At 41.7% G+C, this 6728-nt stretch overlaps 1 pseudogene; it reads right to left on the bottom strand.

Annotated features, from left to right (window-relative positions):
• Positions 1–4239, bottom strand: part of LOC135568946 (potassium voltage-gated channel subfamily G member 4-like) — a 14206-nt pseudogene extending 9967 nt beyond the window's left edge.
• Positions 4240–6728: the final 2489 nt, after the last annotated feature.

The following is a 6728-nucleotide window of genomic DNA, read 5'->3' as shown; positions in this document are numbered from 1 at the left end:
GTAGTAGTAGTAGTACCTGCAGGGTGTGGTCGACAGAGGGCCAGGCCCCGTTGGGGTCGTTGCGGAGCAGCTGGGCACTCTGATAGTACACTCCCTTGACTGTCTCTGTCTCTGGGATCTCTGTGAAGAAGCGGTCCAGACTGCTGTTGTCACTGCTGACCGAGTAGTTGGTGAAGTCATGGTTAGCGTTGCTGATGATGGGCATGGTGGCATTGGGACGGTGTGTGTGTGTGTATGGTCAGGTGGTCAGGAAGAGGGCCGCGGACCTGGGAAGACAGGAACCAAGATTGTTGGATGAATAACTTGACACCTGAAGACGTGTACAAGCTCTCTAAAAAGCCTTTCACTTTTAAGATGTTGCAAAATTCTGGTAACGTTTACAAAAAAAGCCCAACTTTTCCAGAAATCTTGGTTGGAAGACTCCCGGAATCAGGGGGGAATAAGTAGGACATCTGGAATCCTCCAACTAGGATTTCTGGAAAACCTGGGAATATTGGTTAAATTTCCTGAAATTATGCAACCCTATGTATATAGGACAGGGTTGGGTAAATTACTTTACTGTAATCTGGTAAAAGTTACTAGTTATCTGTCCAAAATTGTAGTCAGTAATGTAATTTTTTGGATTACCCAAAACTCAGTAACATAATTGGATTGTTTTCAGTTACTTTTGGATTACTTTCCCTTTAAGAGTCGATAGAAGAAGACAAAAATGATCCATCAAACGCATTTGGTGTGTCATCATAGTGGTCTCTGATTGGTGGTCATCATTAGGCGTGTCATCATAGTCGTCTCTGATTGGTGGTCATCATAGTGGTCTCTGATTGGTAGTCATCATTAGGTGTGTCATCATAGTGGTCTCTGATTGGTGGTGATCATTTGGTGTGTCATCATAGTGGTCTCTGATTGGTGGTGATCATTTGGTGTGTCATCTTAGTGGTCTCTGATTGGTGGTCACCATTAGGTGTGTCATCATAGTGGTCTCTGATTGGTGGTCATCATAGTGGTCTCTGATTAGTAGTCATCATTAGGTGTGTCATCATAGTGGTCTCTGATTGGTGGTCATCATTAGGTGTGTCATCATAGTGGTCTCTGATTGGTGGTCACCATTAGGTGTGTCATCATAGTGGTCTCTGATTGGTGGTCATCATTTGGTGTGTCATCATAGTGGTTTATGACTTGTGGTGATTGGTGGTCATCAAACTTAAATGTCTTTTTCAATAGTGGTCTGAATGTCATTGAGTGAATCTGTCATGATGTAATTTATTTAGCTTTAACATCCTTTCTGAATTTAAAATTATTCCAAGAAGTAATAATCTAGTTTTTTCAAAAGTATCTTTAATCTGATTACAATATTTTTTTCTGGCAATGTAACTGATTACAGTTAGCATTTTTGTAATCAGTTTACATGTAGCCGATCCATTAGTCCCCAACCGATGATAGGCTCTACATTTATAACATGTAGCCGATCCATTAGTCCCCAACCTATGATAGGCTCTACATTTATAACATGTTTTCCACCAACCTGATGATAGGCTCTACATTTTATAACATGTTGTAGGCTCTACATTATAACATGTAGAACAAACTTAAATGTCTTTTTTCAATGCTGAATCCCCAATGTCATTGAGAAAACATGTAGCCGAATGCTTTATCATGATGTAACCTATGATAGGCTCATTTATTTAGCTTTTAACATCCTTTAGGCTCTGAATTTAAACATGTATTCCATTAGTCCCCAACCTATGATAGGCTCTACATTTTTCAAAATGTATCCATTTAACCTGATAGGCTCTACATTTTTTAACATGGCCGATCCATTAGTCCCCAACTATGATAGGCTCTACATTTACAGTCCCCAACATGTAGCCGATCCATTAGTCCCCAACCTATGATAGGCTCTACATTTATAACATGTAGCCGATCCATTAGTCCCCAACCTATGATAGGCTCTACATTTATAACATGTAGCCGATCCATTAGTCCCCAACCTATGATAGGCTCTACATTTATAACATGTAGCCGATCCATTAGTCCCCAACCTATGATAGGCTCTACATTTATAACATGTAGCCGATCCATTAACCTATCCTACATTTATAACATGTAGCCGATCCATTAGTCCCCAACCTATAGGCTCTATTTATAACATGTAGCCGATCCATTAGTCCCCAACCTATGATAGGCTCTACATTTATAACATGTAGCCGATCCATTAGTCCCCAACCTATGATAGGCTCTACATTTATAACATGTAGCCGATCCATTAGTCCCCAACCTATGATAGGCTCTACATTTATAACATGTAGCCGATCCATTAGTCCCCAACCTATGATAGGCTCTACATTTATAACATGTAGCCGATCCATTAGTCCCCAACCTATGATAGGCTCTACATTTATAACATGTAGCCGATCCATTAGTCCCCAACCTATGATAGGCTCTACATTTATAACATGTAGCCGATCCATTAGTCCCAACCTATGATAGGCTCTACATTTATAACATGTAGCCGATCCATTAGTCCCCAACCTATGATAGGCTCTAATTTATAACATGATAGCCGATCCATTAGTCCCCAACCGATGATAGGCTCTACATTTATAACATGTAGCCGATCCATTAGTCCCCAACCTATGATAGGCTCTACATTTATAACATGTAGGCTCTACATTTATAACATGTATAAGTCCCCAACCTGATCCATTAGTCCCCAACCGATGATAGGCTCTACATTTATAACATGTAGCCGATCCATTAGTCCCCAACCTATGATAGGCTCTACATTTATAACATGTAGCCGATCCATTAGTCCCCAACCGATGATAGGCTCTACATTTATAACATGTAGCCGATCCATTAGTCCCCAACCTATGATAGGCTCTACATTTATAACATGTAGCCGATCCATTAGTCCCCAACCTATGATAGGCTCTACATTTATTCACAATTATCTGGTAAATATTAGTCTTCAGACATCCAGTTTCACAGTTATTGCACAGGCCTGGCCCAATAATATCCCTGCCCATTGGAAAAGCTATCATTATGAATCTGTTGTGACTACTGCACTACACCATGGTCCCTGCCCTGAATGGAACCTTTCATAGTGTACTATTTACTTTGGACCATCAGCCCCATACGTTGCACAGTTATTGCACAGGCCTGTGCTCTCTCTAATTCTCTCTTTCTTTCTCTCTCAGAGGACCTGAGCCCTAGGACCATGACTCCTTGCTGTCCCCAGTCCACCTGGCCGTGCTGCTGCTCTAGTTTCAACTGTTCTGCCTTGGACCATGCTGGTCATTTATGAACATTTGAACATCTTGGCCATGTTCTGTTATAATCTCCACCCGGCACAGCCAGAAGAGGACTTTGACCCCCTGAAATATAATATGAATATCAATACATGGGGCTGAAATATAATATGAATATGGATATATATGATGACGTAGAAATAAATCCATTAGAGATATATTTATAGGGCTATATATATAACAATAATTTGTGAATAGCTTTATAGGGAAAACAAATGATTACACTAGTTTTTTGTATGTTTTTAACCTCAATTTGGCTCTCATTGCAAATTCGTTTTTTTTTAATGCATGTATGCGTGGCAAAATAATTACTTCACAAAGACAGAACGTTACTTACCGTCGCTGACAACTCGTTTTATCCTCTCTTACTTTATGGTGAATTGACTTCCATCATAGGCGAATTATTTCGCGTCAACATCCTTCAAATTGACCAGCCATATGTGCGCTCCGCTGCACGCAGACAACTTTACGGAACTATGATAGGCCTATTCAAAAACTGACCGGGAGCGAAAACAAAGTACGAAACGAAATGGGAGTGATGTCTGTCCATGTTTAGGCTACCCCGAGAGCTCTTGTCTTGTTCCAAACACAACCCACTGGGCACACACTGGTTGTGCGTTGTTTCACGTGGAATATACTTTGAATTGACGTCTGTGCCCAGTGGGAACTGCTCGTCTCCCCGCAACACAGGTCCGTCCCTACAGAGTAGGTACAGCGCGTTCACTTTCGGGAACTAATCTGGAGTGTTTTTCTCCTATCCGTATTAATTCCACATCATCTACATTGGTCCAGCAGGTGGTTGGGGACAGGCGGCAACTGGAAGCGCATTGTCAGATTTGAGAATAAAAGCGATTATCCAACGGTTCTGTCCTCCGAAAAACCTCTCTCTCCCTCTCGTGTCTCTCTCTCCCTTTCTTGCTATGACTCTTTATCTCTCTCCCTCTCTCTCCCTCTCTTTCTCTCTCTCTCTCTCCCTCTCTCTCCCTCTCGTGTCTCTCTCTCCCTTTCTTGCTATGACTCTTTATCTCTCTCTCTCTCTCTCTCTCTCTCTCTCTCTCTCTCTCTCTCTCTCTCTCTCTCTCTCTCTCTCTCCCTCTCTCTCTCTCTCTCTCTCCCTCTCTCTCTCTCTCTCTCTCTCTCTCTCTCTCTGTGTGTGTGAACTATTTTTCCCCTTTAGTGTACTGCATGACCGCTCGTTTACCATTGGACACGTACTGTAAAGCCTTTTATCTAACGTTTTTATAGGCTGCAGAATTAGAATTCCAAACACAGAGAGGATTAGTGCAGGACAGAGAAAGATGAGGTCCCCAGCCTCCATTTCATTTATGTCAGCAGACTTCTGCCTTGAACAGATGAACTTCACACACATGCACAAACACATGCAGGCAGCCACGCACAATCTCTCACACACACACACACAGCTTTGTTTTTGTGAAATTCTAGGACTTTTTGGAATGGAAAAATGTTTGACCAACATAAATTATATTTTCCCTAACCCTAACCCTTAGCCTAAGCTAACCTTAACCACAAAAACCCTAACCCTAACCATAAATCTAACCCTAACCTTAACCTTAACCCCAAACTTTACCCTTAAGCTTAAAATAACACTTGAACAAATTCAGGACCTGAAAAAAAGTGATTGTTTTCCTACTTTTTCAGGACATTGGAGTGAATTGTTAGGACATTGGAGTGAAGTGTTAGGACATTGGGGTGAAGTGTTAGGACATTGGAGTGAAGTGTTAGGACATTGGAGTGAAGTGTTAGGACATTGGAGTGAAGTGTTAGGACATTGGAGTGAAGTGTTAGGACAGTGGAGTGAAGTGTTAGGACATTGGAGTGAATTGTTAGGACATTGGAGTGAAGTGTTAGGACATTGGAGTGAATTGTTAGGACATTGGGGTGAATTGTTAGGACATTGGAGTGAAGTGTTAGGACATTGGGGTGAATTGTTAGGACATTGGAGTGAAGTGTTAGGACATTGGAGTGAAGTGTTAGGACATTGGAGTGAAGTGTTAGGACATTGGAGTGAAGTGTTAGGACATTGGGGTGAATTGTTAGGACATTGGAGTGAAGTGTTAGGACATTGGAGTGAAGTGTTAGGACATTGGAGTGAAGTGTTAGGACATTGGAGTGAAGTGTTAGGACATTGGAGTGAAGTGTTAGGACATTGGGGTGAATTGTTAGGACATTGGAGTGAAGTGTTAGGACATTGGAGTGAAGTGTTAGGACATTGGAGTGAAGTGTTAGGACATTGGAGTGAAGTGTTAGGACATTGGAGTGAATTGTTAGGACATTGGAGTGAAGTGTTAGGACATTGGAGTGAATTGTTAGGACATTGGAGTGAATTGTCAGGACATTGGAGTGAAGTGTTAGGACATTGGAGTGAAGTGTTAGGACATTGGAGTGAATTGTTAGGACATTGGGGTGAATTGTTAGGACATTGGAGTGAATTGTTAGGACATTGGAGTGAAGTGTTAGGACATTGGAGTGAAGTGTTAGGACATTGGAGTGAATTGTTAGGACATTGGAGTGAATTGTCAGGACATTGGGGTGAATTGTTAGGACATTGGGGTGAATTGTCAGGACATTGGAGTGAAGTGTTAGGACATTGGAGTGAAGTGTTAGGACATTGGAGTGAATTGTTAGGACATTGGGGTGAAGTGTCAGGACATTGGGGTGAATTGTTAGGACATTGGAGTGAAGTGTTAGGACATTGGAGTGAAGTGTTAGGACATTGGAGTGAATTGTTAGGACATTGGAGTGAATTGTCAGGACATTGGAGTGAAGTGTTAGGACATTGGAGTGAAGTGTTAGGACATTGGAGTGAATTGTTAGGACATTGGGGTGAATTGTTAGGACATTGGAGTGAATTGTTAGGACATTGGAGTGAAGTGTTAGGACATTGGAGTGAAGTGTTAGGACATTGGAGTGAATTGTTAGGACATTGGAGTGAATTGTCAGGACATTGGGGTGAATTGTTAGGACATTGGGGTGAATTGTTAGGACATTGGAGTGAAGTGTTAGGACATTGGAGTGAATTGTCAGGACATTGGAGTGAAGTGTTAGGACATTGGAGTGAATTGTCAGGACATTGGGGTGAATTGTTAGGACATTGGGGTGAATTGTCAGGACATTGGAGTGAATTGTTAGGACATTGGAGTGAATTGTTAGGACATTGGAGTGAAGTGTTAGGACATTGGAGTGAATTGTTAGGACATTGGAGTGAAGTGTTAGGACATTGGAGTGAAGTGTTAGGACATTGGAGTGAAGTGTTAGGACATTGGAGTGAATTGTTAGGACATTGGAGTGAAGTGTTAGGACATTGGAGTGAATTGTTAGGACATTGGAGTGAAGTGTTAGGACATTGGAGTGAATTGTCAGGACATTGGAGTGAATTGTCAGGACATTGGAGTGAATTGT

This window comes from Oncorhynchus nerka, unplaced genomic scaffold (assembly GCF_034236695.1).
Source record: "Oncorhynchus nerka isolate Pitt River unplaced genomic scaffold, Oner_Uvic_2.0 unplaced_scaffold_1311, whole genome shotgun sequence".
In the NCBI taxonomy this organism is placed as follows: Eukaryota; Metazoa; Chordata; class Actinopteri; order Salmoniformes; family Salmonidae; genus Oncorhynchus; species Oncorhynchus nerka.
The sequence above is the reverse complement of the archived record's forward strand: the minus strand, read 5'-3'. Positions and strand labels throughout refer to the sequence as shown.